Source organism: Dermacentor variabilis, chromosome 1 (assembly GCF_050947875.1).
Source record: "Dermacentor variabilis isolate Ectoservices chromosome 1, ASM5094787v1, whole genome shotgun sequence".
In the NCBI taxonomy this organism is placed as follows: Eukaryota; Metazoa; Arthropoda; class Arachnida; order Ixodida; family Ixodidae; genus Dermacentor; species Dermacentor variabilis.
Genome location: NC_134568.1, coordinates 101662127 through 101681757, shown reverse-complemented (window position 1 = coordinate 101681757; position 19631 = coordinate 101662127). Strand labels below are relative to the sequence as shown.

At 47.9% G+C, this 19631-nt stretch overlaps 1 protein-coding gene and 1 non-coding gene across 2 annotated transcripts in view; one reads left to right on the top strand and one right to left on the bottom strand.

Annotated features, from left to right (window-relative positions):
• The window catches only part of ftz-f1 (ftz transcription factor 1), a 370978-nt gene that overhangs the window by 54759 nt on the left and 296588 nt on the right, over window positions 1-19631 (top strand). The window lies entirely within an intron of this gene.
• LOC142567805 (U2 spliceosomal RNA) lies at window positions 16722-16907 on the bottom strand. The gene has a single exon (XR_012825239.1). It is a non-coding gene; the product is annotated as a U2 spliceosomal RNA (small nuclear RNA).

The window sequence follows — 19631 nt, the reverse complement described above, 5'->3', positions numbered from 1 at the left end:
GTACTCCTGAGTCTTCTGGGTACTGTACAGGTCAGTATAGAATTCTTCCGCTGCTTTTATTATACCTTCGAGATTGCTAATGATATTACCCTGCTTATCTTTCAGTGCATACATCTTGGTTTGTCCTATGCCAAGTTTCCTTCTCACTGATTTCAGGCTGCGTCCATTTTTTACGGCTTCTTCAGTCTTTGTCACGTTATAATTGCGAATATCACTTATTTTCGCCTTTTTGATCAGTTTTGACAGTTCCGCGAATTCTATCTTATTTCTTGAGCTGGACACTTTCATTATTTGTCGTTTCTTTATTAGGTCCTTTGTTACTTGGGAGAGCTTGCCTACTGGTTGCCGTGGTGCGTTGCCCCCCTCTTCAATTGCTGCCTCTGAAGCCAGCCTCGTTACGGTTTCATTCATTACCTCTATGTCTTCTATGATGATAGCTCTATGATGATGATGATAATGATCATCATCATCATCATCTCTGTTTTAAGGCTGCATATTTGTTTGCAAGTACCAGTCTAAATTTGTCTGCTTTTACCCTTACTGCCTCTAAGTTGACCTGTTTGTTCTTGACCAATTTTACTCATTCTCTGTTCAAATTTAGGTGAATCCTGGCCCTCACTAACCTATGATCACTACGCTTTACCCTACCTATCACTTCTACATCCTGCACTATGCTGAGATTTGCAGAAAGTATGAAATCAAGTTCATTTCTTGTTTCACTATGAGGGCTTTTCCAGGTCCACTTTCTGTGGCTACGTTTCCCGAAAAAGGCGTTTATTATTCTCAGCTTATTCCTTTCTGCGAATTCTACCAGGATCTCTCCTCTAGCGTTCTAGAATCAACGCCGTAGTTGCCAATTGCCTGTTCACCCGCCTGCTTTTTCCCCACTTTTGCATTGAAGTCACCCATTATTACTGTATACTAATTTAGCACTTTTCTCATTTGCTGATTCAACATCTTCATACACTGATCTACTTCCTCATCGTCGTGACTGGATGTTGGAGTGTAGGCTTGTACTAGATTTAATTTATACTTCTTATTAAGTTTGATTACGACTACTGCTACCCTGTCATTAATGCTGTAGAACTGGTCAATGTTGCCCGCTATGTCCCTATGGATTAGGAATCCTACCCCGTATTACTTCGTCTCAGAGAGACCTCTATAGCAGAGGATATGACTGTTATTTAGCAATGTATAAGCCTCACCAGTTCTTTTAATCTCACTAAGGCCGCTAATATCCCAAACGACGTCTGATAATTCCTCAAAGAGTCCTGCGAAACTAGCTTCACTCGATAGAGTTCGGCTGTTAAAGGTTGACAGGGTCAGTTTCCATTGGCGGCCTGTCCGGACCTAGGTATTCTTAGCACCCTCTGCTGCGTTGCAAGTCTGACCGCCGCCTTGGTCAGATGCTCCGCAGCTGCTGGGGACTGAGGGCTGTTGGTTAATTGTAGATATCATCAGGGAGGTTGTGGCCGAATACTGCACCAGGGAGGCCAATTCCTGTTCTGGTGAAGGAGTGTCTATGTTCAAGCTTAGTGGGTCTTCCAAATTTGGTTATACCTGGATTAGTATATATCCCCACTCGCTCTCGGTATCTTTCGCCGGTGTTAGACGTCACTCCAAGCCTGCAGATGTAGTGCACTGGAGAATCTCAAATTCAGATACACCATCGTAAAAAAAAAAAGAAAAAGAAAAAACGGAAAAAGAACGGGGGGGGGGGGAGGGATTTAAACTTCCGGCTACCGCAACCGAGCATTCGACATAGCTCAGTAAGAAAATCCCGCAGGCGGCTAGGCTACCTTGTCGCCGAAAAGTACGGCCCAGTGGGCCCTACGTGCCTCTGAGATCCGCTGATTTGTCCTCGCTTTGCGGGTCATAGGTTGCACGATATATTGTCAATTCTCCGTGGTCCTAACCTCTTGTTTCCCGAATCTCACGCATGCACGAAGGCTTGAACGCGCCTAGGTACACGATATATTTTCGCCGAATTTGAGCAGCACTTAACGCTTGTGTGTAAAAATAAAAAAAAGGAAAAGTTTTCAGCCCTTACCGAGAGGCCCCGAGTCGCGTATCATCCGCTCGTAGCCTTTGCTTCTCCCTTGGCGTCCGAAAACTAGCGCCCCCGGGTAGCTATTCGGAATGGCGAGTCGTGCCGCCGTATCAATACCGCTCTGAGCCTCGCGCGAAACAGGCTATATATATATATATATATATATATATATATATATATATGTGTGTGTGTGTGTGTGTGTGTGTGTGTGTGTGTGTGTGTGTGTGTGTGTGTGTGTGTGTGTGTGTGTGTAAATTTGGGGGGGGGGGTAAATATCGGTGCATATTTTGAAAGAGGTAAACGGAGCTTAATTTGTTCCCTACATGGTCGCAAAACAGAGGAGAAATCTGGCGTTTTGTTGTCTGGCATTCCAAAGTTCGGAATTATTTCGGCTAATTTTTCCGAACGATTAACACAAGCAGTAGCCTCCCTTTGGACACAAACAAGCGAAATCGCTCACACGAACATTAATGACATAGAGAGGTCCTTGTAAATCATGTGACGAACTCAGCTCTGCAAATCCTTGTTATCAGACAATATTAATACTTTTAAAAGAAACAAAATTAACGAAAAAAAAACAAACAGAGACGCGTTTGGCGATTCCTTCTTTGTGTTGTTCTCTGTGCTTAATTTTTTATTTAATGCACACCGACGTGCTTCGCAGCTGGTGTGATGTTTTTCCATGTCTTATACAAGCTCCTGTTGAAGATGCATTATAATGGGCATTGTGAGCATTTCTGTGTCCATCGTCGGATGGACCTGTCATGCCTTTATAATACACGGACCTTGTCTGTGGTCCTATTGTTTTACTGGTTCCGAGTGTACTCTCTTGCAGCAACCGTAATGGATTACGAAGTAGAGACAAATCAGCCTTCATTGAATGTAATCTAGTTGGGTAGACATACTCTCAACTTCGGAGCTACTGTTCTCAATGCAATGCAACGTCAGCTCTACGTTAATTCGCTTACCAGAGCATTATCGCCATTTACCTGTCTGCGATTTGCGGGAAATGGAATGCACCATTTTCGTATTTATGTAAACGGGGCTATTAAAAAAATGAAATAAAGACAAGTTGTCGTTCCCTCAAGGCCGGGAGTGTAAATGGTTGAGTGTAGAACGAAAACAAGACGAATACAGTATTCATATGTTAATAATATTAATAATATGTATTTACATCTTGCTCACAAAAGGCAGGCAGCGCTCATTAGCTTTTTTTTAATACCTTCGTTTGTTATTAGCCTTTATGAAAAAGGGTAAAGTTCGGCGAGAAATCAGGCTTCACCCGATTTCCATAAATTTTGTTGGGTATGCGAAAATCTGGAGTTATGGGGTTTTACCCGAAAAACGTAAGGACCCCAAATACAATGCGACATTTAATTAACAGGTCGCTGTGCTTTAGACATACCTGTGAACCGACATTAGTTGTGCAGGTTTTATGTAGGAATTATTATTATTATTATTATTATTATTATTATTATTATTATTATTATTATTATTATTATTATTATTATTATTATTATTTCGAGTAAAGCCTGCGACCGCTGGTGTCGCGGCGCGCGTACGCGGGATCGTGCGGCGATTTTCATACTTCGCGCGCTTTTTTTTTTTTTTATAACGCGGGGAAAGAAATATTTACGCGAGACATAGCACACTGATAACAATTGGATCGGCTGCTTTAAAGCACACTTATTACTTTCAAAGTTCGCCCCCTCAATTCAGTAATTAAAAAGTTCGTTAATTATTCTCATCTAAATATCGATAGTTCAATTACGAAAAAAAAGACCATCCTGATGCGGTATTTCACTGCTGACAGAATACCATTGGTTGCGTCCCCTTATGTTCTACATTTTATTTGTAAGAGCGTGGCTAAAGTTAGCTGGGACAACCTGTGCACAAATATACCCGCCGAGATGCTAACCGACGCAGCAGAGAACAGCCACGCACAACTCCGCAAAGTAGGCAACGAAAGCTCCGCTTCAAAATTTATCCTAAAGGGGTGAGTTTCTATCTCTCTTGAGTGTTTGTTTGTTGCATAACGGAACCACGTATTTTTATTCATTTGTTTTTCTTTTTTTAATCTCTTTATGTTCACGCCAAGTTGCGCAAACTGTGCTATTTATAAGTAATTGCTTGGGGCGCGCTTGCCTACTGCGTTATACAGGGTGTCCCACGTAACTTGAGCCTTGCATTAAAAATATGCAAATGCCAGGTAGCTGGACAGAACCAAGGTAATGTTTGCCGTCGCTTGGAGATACTCAGGTTATTTTTTGCATTCCGCATAATTAGATAAATAGTCTTCATTGATTAATCAACTTTTCAAATCTTATAATGCGATGAAAAGTTTCAATGAGAAAGTTGTAGAGCAACACGAAAAACTCCCGATACAGCTTTCTGTTGCTCGATACGTGCTACATAAAAGTGTTTTTCCGAGCGTGAAAGAAGCCCGCAAATGCATGCAGACAACATTGCCGCGCGACTGGCCGCTCGAGGCACTTTGTGTGTGCGTCCGTGTATATATATATATATATATATATATATAGACTGAAGGGACCGCCGCGCAACGCCGCTTGTTTGTATGTATGTATATACAGTCCACCGACGCCACATGTGGTGTCCTCATATGCAAGGAGCGGCAGTTGGGGTGGTTTCGGTCTCACTCTGTCTATCGGAAGGAAAGCGTGAAACCGTATACGCATTGGTTGAACCTGTTGCGACGGTAGCCGTGCGGTGAGACTTGCCACGGCGAGAAGGCGCGTTTATTTTCGGGAGCGGGCATTTACACACGACAGGGACGGTGACGCCGTGCATAGGCCTTGCGCATCGCTCTCCCTCGCGGCCGCGGTGTTTGTGTGGCTCACGTAACCGGAACCTCCCGCGCCCGGCAATGCGGCCCGCCTCGTTAGCGGGCCGGGCTTCCTGTAAATAATGCACACCCGGTTCTCCCGCCGCCAAAGTGGGTTTCAAGTGGGTCACCGCGTTTGCGCGGCTCCCTAAGCTCACCGCCGTTCTTGCCCGGTCCTCTTTAGTTTTTAATTCCCGCGGTTATTTCCGATGAGGGCAGCTCTCCTTTTGCGTTTTCTAGCGGGTCCAGGAGTGACCTGGCGCGTCCCTTTGGCCGTGAGTGGTGTTTCGTCCCCGCTGTCCAGGTAGCGTGTTCCCATGCAGGGAATATGTAATAAGGAAGTTTGTCATCCAGACGTCGCTGCTGGCTCAGTATCACCATACTTGTTTGCGTTTTCACTGTCGAATCGGAGCGTGTACAGGCCAGGATATAAATCCTTCTACCTTTTTTCCCCCTTCCAGATTTCGGTGCCACTGTCGTGTTTTGCAGGCTGCGAAACGAGCATGCGTTATACCTTAATGTGGCGCGACAGCGGCGTGTGGGCTGTTTGTGAGAGAAAAAATTGAACGCCTTTGCGGGGACCGCGAGTCGTTGAAACATCACGATTTCAGACTTTTGTTCTTTTTGTCAGATTCCGCGCTTTCCGCAGGTGGCGTTACGTAAATCAAAATAAAGCTCGGGTAATTCTTGCTCGCGCGGAAGAAGACGAGAGACGTGTCCGACGGCTCTATAGGGAAAGATAGCTTCGTGTAACGACGCATGTAGGCGAGCAGGTGGTGGCGTAACATTTTGTGAATTTTCGCGTGAAAGCGGTGGTTGTGCGTGGAGGCTTAATTATTAATCTCTTAAAAGAAGCAGAGACCGTAAGAATGTCGCACCTGCGATGCTACCTTTGCACAGCGCTCGCCTCAAGCCGAATAGAAGCGGCCCGTCTCGTTTGTCGGCATAAAGCATGCGCCGGCGGTGTATGACCGCATGCGCGGCACCGCGATCGTGTGGTCCGCGCCTGCGTGCAACAATGCATGCAGGTGCGTGCGCCGCTCCTTCTGCTTCGTAACACTGAGCGCGCAGTGCGCACCTGTGTGTGGAATATCGCACGGGTTAATGTCCGCCGATCTGCTTCGAGACGATTTGTAAGAAGCGAGGTTCGCACCGTCGGCGTCTTTCTTCGCGTGGTGTCACGCGTGCACCTTTTCGAACGCATGAACTTTCGACGCCGAGCAGCCAGGCCAGAGTGAACGTACTTTCCCTCTGCGTATTATTATTATTATTATCATTGTTGTTGTTGTTGTTGTTGTTGTTGTTGGAAAAGAAAAGCAGGCTGGCTGTGGTTTCCGAAATATTAGCTTAGGGATGGGCGCGCGTAGTGGGGCAGAGGAAGGCATCGCGGGCTCTAATCGCAAGTTGAAAGTCTATCATGAATTTTCCTTTTCTTCCCTTTACCCGCTGCGGTACCACTTTCTCCCACTCGATACTCTAACTGAGCAGCACTTTACCTAAGCAGCTAGTTTTGTGCTCTCGAGAGCTCGGGTTTGAGTCCCATTCGGAGGTCGTTAGGAAGGGAGGAAAAATGTTGCGGTCCTCTATTCTCGGCAGAGGGTTCAGTGCAGTGCGCATATTGCCCGTGGTCAGCTTATGTTTGGAGCGCGTATACGGACGCGGCAAAGTACAGCGCATTGTCAGGCGCGGTGCGTTGCGAGAAATGACATGAAATTATTATATTTTTTTTTTCAGCATATAAACCGAATGATTCTGAGCACGCGATGACGACGCCCGACAAACGCAATTAAAACTCCGGCACAATGCATGTATCGCACATGTGCGCGATATACTGTTCACCCGCGCGACCGAACTCAGATGAAGAAGGGCATTGCCGTAGATGGCGGGGCCTCGTATACAGGGCATGAACTGGCGCTAAAGCTGGCACCGCTTCGCGCTGTAGAACACTACAGCCGGTGCACGACAAACCGTTGGTTGGAATAACGCGGGCGCCTACATTACATATATATATATATATATTACTGTTAACTATTCTCCGTTTCCTCATTTCGCAATCAAAATAATATCGGATGCATCAATGCCGAATGCTGCCCTCAACCAATAGTAAGGTAGGGCACAACAAAACACGACACAATATATGGTGCGATATATACTGTATACAAGAAAACGTGATAATGCCCCATGTTAAAACAAAATACTAAGCGGACAGGTGTATGTAGGGGCCGAGACAGACGCGGTCTGCCCATTGTTCGTCGACAAAGGCCGCACGGACACTGCTTAAATACAGCGAGTCTCATCGAAACAGCTGGTGGTGTGAGGACTAATGTGGCAAGGAAGACGAACGCGGTTCCCGTTTACGGGAATCTGCTGGAAGCGCGCGGCTCCGACGAGGCGCGAAATTGAGGACGCGCGGCGGAATACGGGACGCGTGTGCTGCCGCTCAGCGTTGCGAGAAACGGCGCGCACTGTGTCGACGTAACTGCGTTACGCGCGCTTCCTCCTGCGTGTGCACGCGCTTTCTGGTCGCGAAGGAAGCGCGCGAAGTAAGGAAACGCGCGACCCACCCCGGCTCTCGCTTTTGGCGGCCCCTTCGAGCCGCTGTGCGTAACAGCGGCCGCTACTTGTATTGGAGGCGAGTGCTTACGGATTCGCCATCTGTCGGGAGCGCCCCCTTGCGTAGTATGAGGGATAACGCGGCGCGTTGCTCATAGGTTTGCCTGTCGGCGTACAATAAAAAACACCACGCGGGAGCCCTCTCCTGGACATTTCTCTAAGTACTGTCGAAATGAAGGAAGTTTTTTGCTAGCAAAATAATAATCTTGCGCAAACAGAGAGCACAGGATGGTTTGCAGACACTGTCTCTCTACCGAATACGTACAGTGAACGCCCATACGCGGCGTGCACGCCGATGGCCGCGCCACTGGTGGCGGCCTTGCGCGGAACGCACGGGAGAGGAGCGAGCCGCGCGCCGTAGCACGCCGTAGTTTGCTGCGTCGCTGATAGTGGTTCTCCGTCTTATTTGTGTTTTGAGAGCAAAATAGGCAACACCCTTCGCATGTGTGGGATGGCCAAAGCTTCCGAAGAATGTCGAAGAAGAATTGTTGCAGGGTGGGGGGCTCAAATACCGGCGAAAACTTCGACGCGAAATTTCTTGTTCTCATCCTTTCCTTCGTCGCTTCGGTTTCTTTTATTAATATTTTCTTACTCGATTGTAGTTAGACGCGTAAGCGACGAAGTCCTTCTGCAGTGCAGCATGTGGTTTAAAGGCATTTTGCTAAAGTTCGGAATGCCGTTTGCCGCTTATATTGTTTTCTGCTTCTTTACCGCGTTGGGCTAGCTAGGCAGCACGACTGCATGAGCGCATTGTGTTGTATGTTAAAGCTACAGAAGTTTGCAAGAACTGAAATTGTTAGTTTTATGTGGCCCGGTAAATCCTCGTACCAGCTGTCGCGGACTTCATGTTTTTACATCTATTTTATGCGTGGCTTCGCACATGTTTAACTGTTGCTAGTTGCTTCATGCATAACTCTTAATTCTTTTGAGCTGCGAGGTTTTCACCCTGCCTCGTTTGTAAAGGGTATAAATCACGCTGTGTCTTATCGGAATGACACCAAGCAAGTGCTTCTTTAACAGCTTTATTCATTTCGCCCGAGCGCATCTTAGATATCGTGGTTTTTTGGGAACTGTGTTTAGAAAATAGGTAGCTCAGGGCGAGAATTGCTAATAGTTGCTGCATATGGTATTTTGGTCCATTTTTCGCTGATCCATTTTTCGCTGAATAGTTCGCGTCACGTTTGGTAAGTCATCACACCTTGATGCTGTCAGAGCAGACTTAACACGCCGAGTGATTTGTTTGTTTCACAACGTAGTCGCTTCTTGCAAGTGAATTTTGTACTCAACTGAATTATTTCTTGTTATGCTTACGCCGCATAGGACTAAACCCGGCCTTGCCGCCAGCGCTGGATCTAATTTGACTGGCGCTGCTCTGCCTTTAAATATATCATGTGGCACCTCTCTCTAGTAACATTTAAAAAAAGTACTGCAACGTTAGACTATAACTTTGTACGTTTCCAAGCAGCTCCCTTAGGGAATTTAAAATTGCAAAAACTGCAGCGCGAACGGCAGTTCATCGGCGGTACAGCGCTAACACGCGCTTTTATTAACCCGTGCGTTTGGTGGCTTCGTTGACTACAGTGTACGCGTTTCTATCAATAAATTCGCAATTATTCTTCTTCAGGCGACTTTCACTACACTTATTCGGCGGCGTCACATGTATTCATCGGCAGAAAAATCACAACGGCATATGCAGGCATCGCACCGTGCGGATTTGTTATCTAAGTCTGCACTAACGACGGGTGCTTATTATTGAAGTACAGAAGCAGCATTACGGCAAGGGTAGAATTAAAGAAAAAACACGGTCGAGACATCGCATTAGTCAACAAAATTTGTCGGCTAGTTTACATGAGCTCCACTTCATGTAAATGGTCTTCATGGCGTTTGTCTGCGGGACGCACCTGGCGCGTATGTGGACCATGTTGCCCCAGGCACCGGTAACATCTTGTTCATACCCGCTCCCACAGAGGTCTGCGTCTTCCCTACAGCTGTCACCGCAGAAGAAGCAGTCTGGCGCCCGAACAAAGGGCAAATCGCAGCCGCGAACTTCAGTCACCCTTGCTGCAAAGCGTTGTCGTCTGCTACTGCTCCCGCGCGTATTGTTGGAAGCGCCCGCTAGGTGGCTATCAGTGGCGCCTCTATAGGCGGTGCACGAGGCCTATAGCCGATGGCTGTTTGCCGGTTCTAGGTTTCGCGAGCCAAGCTTCACGCAGCTTCTGGTCCTGCGGGTTGGCGTGAAGGCTGACACCGGGCTCCGTTGCGCGCATCCGGCATTGCGGCACCGAGCAGTAGCTATACGATGTTGGACGCCTTCAAAGGCAGCCACTACCTATTATGGTTATTTCAAGTCTTGTCAAGCACACACCTGAAGCGGCAAAGCATCCCCACTTAATCAGAACCGCAGCCCAGATGGGACTTTTAACTTTCGTTTTCAGCAAGCTTTGGCGCTTCCGAAGCAGCCGACGCGGCCGCTGTGTCCACGTGATACCTCATGCCACGTCATGCTTACGGCAGTGCCAGCTTTTCCAGCGGTGGAGCTCGCCCCCAACACTCGTATGGTTTTGGATTTGTTATTTCTTTATTATTATTTTTTTGCAAGATAGATGCACCGTGGCTTTTGCTTCAATTGTCAGTGCTGGTAAAAAAAAAAAGGAAGAATCCAGGGCTAACAGTTGGAGCAAAAAGCACCCAGTGCGTCTGCCTTGGTTTGCGACCCGAGATCATGCTTATTTCACGAAGAGGAATTTGCTCTGTTTTATTTTCATCGCAATTAGCCGTTCAGTCAGGGCTACGTAATGCGGCGCATTTAAGAAGTTGGAAATTTTTGTCTCCGGATGGGCTTCGGACTGGTGTCTGTTCATTTGGGAGCCAGAGGTATACATCCACTTCACCACGGCAGTTCCGTTCAAGTGGCGGAATAGTGGGAGCATGTTGCGTAGCTTGTCAGAGAGATTGTCACTTTGGTCGGGCGCTTGGAAACAGAAAGGAGCCTGCTGGGCGTATTTCACACCCGCAGCCGCTCCTTACACGCCCTCATGCTGCCGGCCCGTTACGGAGCATCACTTGCCGTAACCTCCACTCTGCTTTCGTCCCTACAAATAACCATCACCATCGAGGAGTTGGCCGTTAGCGTAAACATGAAAATGTTCATTGTTTGCGCACGCGGTATAACAACTGCCAGGTATAGTTAGCCTCCTTGTTAACGTTGGTTGGATAGCATACATAGGACCCGTCGCTGAACAAGGCACCCTTTTGATTATCTGTAGCTGGGCGCACAAACAGCAAAGATGGGAATAGTGACTATGCATTTTTTCCTCTCTAGAGGGCAACTTGAGTTCCCCTATGCTTTCCAGTGATTGTTTTCCTCGTTGATTTCATCGACACCCGCCTCCCGTTCGCTAGATTGCTCTCGAGGTTCGCAGAACCGGGTTTTTCACTGACCGAGAATCTTCGTTTATGAAATCTTGGCGCGTTTCTTCATCGCCGAGAGAAGGGCAGTCAAAGCACGGCGACGTTAAACCCCAGAGCCCAACGATATGTTCGGAGCGAGGCAGCATAGTACGTCGGCGAAGGCGCTTTCGAGCCCTCGATGCAATCGGAATGCTGGTTCGCCTCTGGCGCCTAACCGAGAGTTTCTGTAGCGACCCGCGTGCATCCTTATTGGGCGTAGAGTGCGTTCAGGAGACGCGAGCTCAAGGCCGTCGCTGGCCTCCGGCCACATTGTAGGAGGGAGAGTTACCTGTTTGGCTTTCCGTTTGGGACACGAGTGTGACAGCGCTAGCCTCGGGCGCTTTCTTGTTTGTGGCGGCGCGCGTGCCGCAGTTATTTTGTTTTCTTCGTCTGGCTGTTCGTGCGCGGCTGCCTGATATTTCGGAGTTTCTTGTGTACGTTTGTACCGCTGTTTAACGAGCACCTATAACTGAGGTTGAGCTTGACCAGTCTCACTTACCGCATTACGATGGGGGCGAAATGCGAAAGCATCCGCGTACTTAGGTTTAGGTGCACGCTAAAGAACTCCAGGTGGTCCAAATTATTCCGAAGTCCCTCACTATGGCATGCATCATCGTGGTTTTGGCACGTAAACGCCCATAGTTTAATTTTTTTTAACCAATCTCATTTAGCAAGCTTTCATTGAGATTCCAGCACGAAGCCATAGTACCATTGGCTGGTCACGTTCTGGTTATTTCTGTATGGTTACCCATACATATTATTTGCCGCGTTATCATCAGAGATGTATCGGAAGCATGTCGTGTCTGCGTCTACTGGTCCGTTTGCACCGATCCGCCACTCGCGTTGTGGAGGCACAGCAGCGCTGCTCAGTGCACCGGAATTGGTATGGGCCTAAAGGATATGTGGACTTCCCTTGTGTTTACAAGCTCGAGCAAATATTCTGGGTAGTTGTGAGCCGGGACACAAAACTTCCGAAGCACGCGCATCGCGCTGTCCAGCATTCACGATTATTTATTTGTTCGTGTGTTTGGAACGCGGCCAGCGCGGACGAGCTGGGGCTCGGAGGCGATCGGGCCCGAGTGCCGGCGTTAGCAGTCTGACTGTTGACGAACGCAAAATCTCCCGACTCTGGTGCCAGGCTATTCCTATAAGTCAGATACCAAATGCGGTATCGGGACATCGTACGACTCTTAGAACCAAACTCGGGTGCTGGTTACTTTAAAGCCAGCGAGTTCAGTGACATTCTTTTAGGGGACTTTCTTTTTTTCTGCTCGATTCTCATGCCTTAAATAACAAGGATAGACTATAGAGCTAGCGTGCATTAAGCGGGTGCAAACCGATTTCACAGAAGAAAAAAAAATACATGTTTTATGTACTCCGTATTTGCACGATTATACGACGCCCCCGATTGTAACACGCAGTTATATTACTGCCCAAATAGATATTAAAAAAAAAAGATAGCTTGGTGCCGATTCTCCCGCGCACATCAAGTAACGAAACTGAGTCGACGCGTACTGTGTTGAAACAACGTTTTGGAACATACAAAGGCACACAGACGCTCGCACAGCTGAATCGTAGTCCGACGACAGCTCCTTTTCGCTGTCTACCGACCACAGAAAGTCATCTTCAGTTCCATTTAATGCATTAGAAAGGCCACACTTACAGCAAACTGGCAACCTTGCCAAGACATTAAAAAGACAAATAAAATCTGTTCAATGACAGTGGCGCTAGCTAGCTACTTTGCATTGAGCTTTTCTTTTTTGGTAAGATCCGGTTTCCTTTTTGATTTTGAGTAGAATTAATTACGATTGTAATGCGCATGCAAATTTCAACGCACTTCTTATTCAAAAAGGGTGCGCATTAGAATCGTGCAAATACGATAATTTGCCTACGAGGCCGATACTGAAGATGTTGAAACTCGTCACAGCCTTTTGGACGCCGCACGGGAAAATGTGATAGGCGCTACGCTAAATTCCAGTGCAATATGCGTTATCAAACTGTCAAACGAGCTTACAGTACAGTTGCTGACCGCTTAAAGAGCCTCAGCTAGTTCTTAACATTCACGAGTTCCAACTTTATGTCTTTCCCGAAGCTATAGCAGTGTTCGACGAAGCCACTTGTCGATTGCCACTTGTCGATTGCCACTTGCAGCGAGCCACTGGTAACAGACCGTTCAAGAATGCATCTCGCGCAGTTATGTCCTTGTGCATATTCACTAACACAAAACGAGATGTGTTAGAGCTGATTAGGCACTGCTACGCAAGTTTTTTATCCCTTTGTTGAGTTACTTCTTCTAAATCACGCTCGATGAGCTGCTTAAAAAAAAAAAAATAAAGCCAGGCCATGAAGGACCGTGCCCTGTTAAGCGCGATGTATCTGCTACTGTAGTGTTGCCGGCATTGCCGTTATATTTTATGCCATCAGGGCTACTGACATATCGAGCAGCGCATCTGATTTCCACGTTGTAATACGTCAGAAGGTTTTTTTTTAGCTCGCGCGTCATATTCCGACATCGCTGTCCGACCCCCGCGCCGGTTGTCCCTCTGCTACATCCGGAGACGCCAGCAAGCTCGCGTCGGCGGAGCGTTGTCTAGTAGCGCCACAAATGTTCAGCGGCGAATGTCGTTACTCTTTTCGTTCTCGGCGTGGCCCCTGAGAGTTGCTGCGGTGCCGGGCCGATCTCGGGGGGCATGGTTGATGACCAGGGCTTTCGCCACCGCGCGTCTCTATATGCGCACGCACGTACGCACGCACTCGCAATGGTGGCAGGTGCTGCCATCTAGCAGGGGCGCCGGCAGTCGCACGCTTTCCGGCGCCCTCGGCGGATGTCGTCATCGCGCGTTGTTCTACTTCGATTCAATTACAATACCGCCTGCCGGCGCTCTGCTGCCGATACCCGTCGTCGTCGCCTCTCCAAACCGGACCCCTCACCCCTGCCTCTTCAACTCCACCTCCTTTCCCTTCGGTGTTCTCGTTTTCATTGCGAGTGCTGCGCTTTAGCGGAACGCGCTTGAAGAGTCGAGGAATATGGGTGACCCAATGCCCCTCAGAGCTGGGTGGCCCACTCAGTCGCTGCGCCTTTAGCAGGGAACGTTCTGTTATTCCTGATGCCCCGTGCCACTGAGACCAGCGCACTTATCGCTACTGTGGGATGACGTTTACTTAATGCTGTGTAATACCGCATTACAGTAGTTCTAAGTATGTTTTTCGGCATATGGCAAGTGCGACACGGTCGCTGTGGTTTCACGAATTGCGACTTCAAAAATGACACATATTCACGTGTGCCGTGTGTTTTCCTAGTCTTGTTAGATTGGATTCCGTGCAGAATACTTATTTAAAGGGGTTCTGTGGCATACTTTCAGCGAGTAACGTCAGCCTTCTATAAAGTTCCAAACATGCGGTATTAAAACGAAAATGGTCAACATGAGGCTTTGTGCGGCTGCTGAACAGGACATGTTCACGTCGCACATAAAAAACGCTGCATGGATTGATGGTGGTGCCTTGAGTTTCGAGGTGTTAAGCTGGTGCCTAACGGAGAAAGTGCACGCAATGAATGAATAATAGGCATTTGAATAACAGGATTCGAATATCCATTTTTGCAGCCACTACGCGCTGCCTCATATAGAGTATTCAGTGTAGAACATGTTTGGACGTTTCACGTAACGTCGTTTTCTCTTATACATATGCTATTTGTTTTTCCTTCTCGAGCTTTTTCACCGACACTTTCTAGTCTGTACAGTGGCAGGTTCACACAGCTGAAACAGACACTAGCAAACGTTGCGAAGTGAGACTCTGTTGAAGGTGTGTTCGAAGAACTGCAGTGTCTCCGAAACGAGCGATGTTGGACGGCAAGCGAAACATGTCAAGCAGCGCTGACAAAGCCTGAGGGTCTCTCCTCCCTTTCTCCGGGTGGCAGTGCGCCGCTGTGAGGCAGCGCCGCGGCAGCCCCGAGCGGTGACCCACTTCTTGCGGCCGCGTCGGAAGCGATAAAAGAGAAAGTAAAAGTGTGGCGAGGGGTGCCGTAGGAAGGGAAGTTGTTGCAACGCTTTCTTTCTTAACTCTTCGTTCGTCTAGCGCCCCTCCGCAAAGCCCCGCTCCCCGCCTGGTTCCCCTCGCTTCCTTTTCGTACCCCGAGTTGCGCCTCGGTCTTGCGCCGCCGATGTGCCTGTCGTCGTCACGCTTTATAGGCGGCTGGCACTAGTCATGAGACTTAAGAATTTTGACTGTGGCAAGAGCCTTCGACAGGCCTTGTTCCTTGCGGTAGCGCAGATGCACTCGCCGCGCGTACTGCCCAGCCGCGCAGATTCAAGAAATGAAAGACGAAGAAAAACGTTTTGTCAGGCTAAAACGTCAAAAGTCACTCGACTAGATGCCGTGTTCGCAGTGGGCTTCTTCGGCTATGTACAGTTCCGGACTGTCCGGAAACAGCCCGTGGCTTCCGCTCTGACACAGGGGCACGTCACATATACGTGACCTAGCGGCCAGTGACTGTCCGAAGTATGACCGTTAATCATCCCACTGGATGAAAAAAAAAACAACAAGATCTGATTATGAGGCACGCCGTAGTGGGGGACTTCCGAAATTCGGATCATCTGGGCTTCTTTAACGTGCACCTTTATCTAAGTACACGAGTGCTTTCACATTTCGCCCCCACCGAAATGCGGCCGCCGTGACCGGGATTCGAGCACGCGATCTCGTGCTTAGCAACCGAACGCAGCCACTAAGCAGCCACGGCGGGTCTCCCATTTGATTCCCGGGCGCTAGTTAGAATTGGTTGGCGCAGGACAGGGGTAATGGGAGATCGCAGGAAGAGGCTTTCGTCCTGCAGTGGACATAGAGCAGGATGATGATGATGATGATGATGATGATGATGATGAATAAGAAGAAGAAGGAGAAGAAGAAATGAAGAAGGAGGAGGAGGAGGAGATTGTCCCACGTACCAAGATTTAAAATATGCAAATACCACGTAGCTGGGCAGATCCAAGGTAATGTTGTTTGCCGTCGCTTGGAGATTCCGCCTAAATACATAAGTAGTATTAATTAATCAACTTCTCAAATATTATAGTTAAATATTAGTTAGATACTAGTTAGATATTATAGTTACTGTGAATGACGAAGCTAACTTTTCTCGTGTTCCTTCCTCGTGGTAGCTCGAGCTTCTAGACTCTATGTTAGACTACACATCGTCCGGACTGGCCCACATTCCCTACTTCCTTTGTAGCAGCTAACTCTACGTATAGAGACTGTGCGACGCTTTGCCGCCTTCGTGATTGGCCCAGGTTGAGCAGGTTTTAAAGTTTCATGATTTTATCGCCGAAATGCAAATCGTCGTTTTAACATACACTATACATGACATACCCATAGGTACGTACGATTTTATAGCACGTAGTCGCTGATGATGTCACTATCTGCGTTTCTCTCGCTTACGCTCGTCCAGTGCCTGTGTAGAACCACAACAATCGGCTTGTCGTAAGCTCGCGTAGAACCCGGCCTGCTGGCATAGTGGCTATACACGGCGTTGCACTGCTAAAGCCGAGGGGAAATGCAAAAATGCATGTGGTACCGTCCATTGTGTGCACGTTAAGGAACCCCAGGTGGTGAAAATTAATCCGCAGTCCCCCACTATACGGCGTCCCTCATAATTATATCGCGGTTTTAGCACATAAAACCGCAGAATTTAATTTTTTTTACAGCGAAGCTGTATAGGGCTAGGTTCTGGAAAAAATTGCATGCGTCTATCGAGCTGTGTATATCGAAAATTTCTCCCCATACATGGCTGATCCTGAAGATAGGGCAATACCGGGCCTACCCGCGGTGGAGGTGAAGCAGGCGTTAAGCACTCGGCCAACTTGCAAAAATAAGTGTAATATCTTAGGTCCAAATACAACCCGTATCAAATATTAAGCTGATAAGAACAGATACTACACTTTGACTCGCGTCGCGACCATGTCTACGTTCGCACCGCCCTCTCTTTGTCGGCGTTCCAAGCGCTTGCGTGTCTCCTTCCCTTTCCTTCCGCTCTGCCGTGGTGGCGGTCCCGTAAGCGTGCTGCCCGCCAGGGCCCGCGAGGCGGAAAGAAATGCGATCCATCCACGTGGCCCCGATCCCACAAGCTTGGAACGTTTCGCCCGAGCAACGGCCAGCTTTCAGAGGGAGTTTATAGGGAACCAATTTGGTGTGGCCTGTGTTGTGTGTGACCGCTTGTGGCTTTCGAGCGACCTCACAACCATTACTGCACTGCGGGACGTCGACCAACGCACGATCGTATTGGCTATAGTGAAGCACTGTGTGCCCTCGGAGTTCGGTGAGATGCGTGTCTGTTCTACGCGCCGGGATTCGTTAGTGAAAGGTGTCGTGCCGCGTTTTTGCAACAATACATGGGTATGTATGCCTCCCGGTGCCTCATCGTCTTCCGAGGCTCAACATCGTGGAGGAACGACTAGTCGCGCCTCGCCTTACACTTGTGTGCACACGGCGTTTGACGCACGGCAGTGGACAGTTTGCCGTTAAGGGGCCCACATGCACGGCTTCGCTGGTCATCCACCTTCACAAGAGGAATGGCACTGAAATTTTTTTAAGCTTGCGTCGAACGGCATGGGAGTGGAAATTATGCCGTCGGCGTCACACGATCGTCGTCACCGTCGTCTTGCAGCTGTCATCACACACACGCTCGCGTCAGACACCTAGCTCTTCCGTTATTCACAAACACATTGGTGCACCTGGTAACGCTTAATGTAATCCCAAACGATGCTGGGTAGCCAGCTACCAGCAAAGTGCTTTGCATAACATCGATTCCCCCAGTGCGCGGTGTATCTGCCACATTTCTAAAATGTCATTTTTGCCCCGTGTTCTTAAATTTGACCCCTGTAGCTGAGGTTTGAACCACTGACATCGAAGCGAGCGTTTGAGCTCTGTCTTTGTTCAAACTGTGTAGTTCTTGCGATGAAGGAGACTGAAAAACAAAAGATAAAACAAAAATAAGATATTGAAGCGAGAAAACGAGAAAGTGACCGGGTGTCCTCGCTTTCCATCTGGCCCTTTTGACCCGTTGACAGAATGACCAAGGCTTTTTTGTGTGCCCAGAGCAAACACACGTGGGATTTTGTGTGAGCCAAAGGCGCCATTTCCTTGACCCGAGCCTGGTAGCCGTGTTTCGGCGAATACCACGCGCTTCCAAGGCTACATGTACTGATGGCGACGGGACGTCGCTAGTCGGGCTCATTTTACGCCCTGCACCCGTCCCCGGCATGAAGTGAATGCATTCCTCGCTTATGGCGGGTTTCAATTTTAGTTTTTTGATTAATATTATGCTGCGGCGCAGCGGAGGGTGCCAAGAATCCCTGGTTCCGGACAGGCCGCCATTGGAATCTGAACCAGGCAACGTTTAACGCTAGAACGTTATCTAGTGAGGCGAGTCTAGCAGTGCTATTGGAGGAATTAGAGGACAGTAAATGGGGTATAATAGGTCTATTCCTAGAGCAATTCCTAGAGAGAATATTCCTAGAGCAAATAGAGCAATTCCAGATCAAGCTACAGAACAGGTATTTGGCTTTAACTCAGGAAGAGGACGTTAGTGTTGAAGATATGAACGACAATCTTATGGGCATCATTAAGGAATGAGAAATAGAAGTCGGTGGTAACTCCGTTAGACAGGATGCCAGTAAGCTATCGCAGGAGACGAAAGATCTGATCAAGAAACGCCAATGTATGAAAGTATCTAACCCTACAGCTAGAATATAACTGGTTGAACTTTGCAAGTTAATCAACAAGCGTAAGACAGCTGACATAAGGAAGTATAATATGGATAGAATTGAACATGCTCTCAGGAACGGAGGAAGCATAAAAGCAATGAAGAAAAAACTAGGAATAGGCAAGAATCAGATGTATGCGTTAAGAGACAAAGCCGGCAATATCATTACTAATATGGATGAGATCGTTCAAGTGGCTGAGGAGTTCTATAGAGATTTATACAGTACCAGTGGCACCTACGAAAATAATGGAAGAGAGAATAGTCTGGAGGAATTTGAAATCCGACACTAACGCCGGAAGAAGTAATTAAAAAAAGCCTTGGGAGCTATGCAAAGGGGGAAGGCAGCTGGGGAGGATCAGGTAACAACAGATTTGTTGAAGGGTGATGGGCAGATTGGTCTAGAAAAACTGGCCACCCTGTATACGCAATGCTTCATGACTTCGAGCGTGCCGGAATCTTGGAAGAACGCTAACATAATCCTAATCCATAAGAAAGGGGACGCCAAAGACTTGGAAAATTATAGACCGATTAGCTTACTGTCCGTTGCTTACAAAGTATTTTTACTAAGGTAATCGCAAATAGAATCAGGAACACCTTAGACTTCCGTCAACCAAAGGACCAGGCAGGATTCCTTAAAGGCTACTCAACAATAGACCATATTCACACTATCAATCAGGTGATAGAGAAATGTGCGGAATATAACCAACCCTTATATATAGCTTTCATTGATTACGAGAAAGCGTTTGATTCAGTCGAAACCTCAGCAGTCATGGAGGCATTATGGAATCGGGGTGTAGACGAGCCGTATGTAAAAATACTGAAAGATATCTGTAGCAGCTCCACAGCCACCGTAGTCCTCCATAAAGAAAGCAACAAAATCCCAATAAAAAAAGGCGTCAGGCAGGGAGATACGATCTATCCAATGC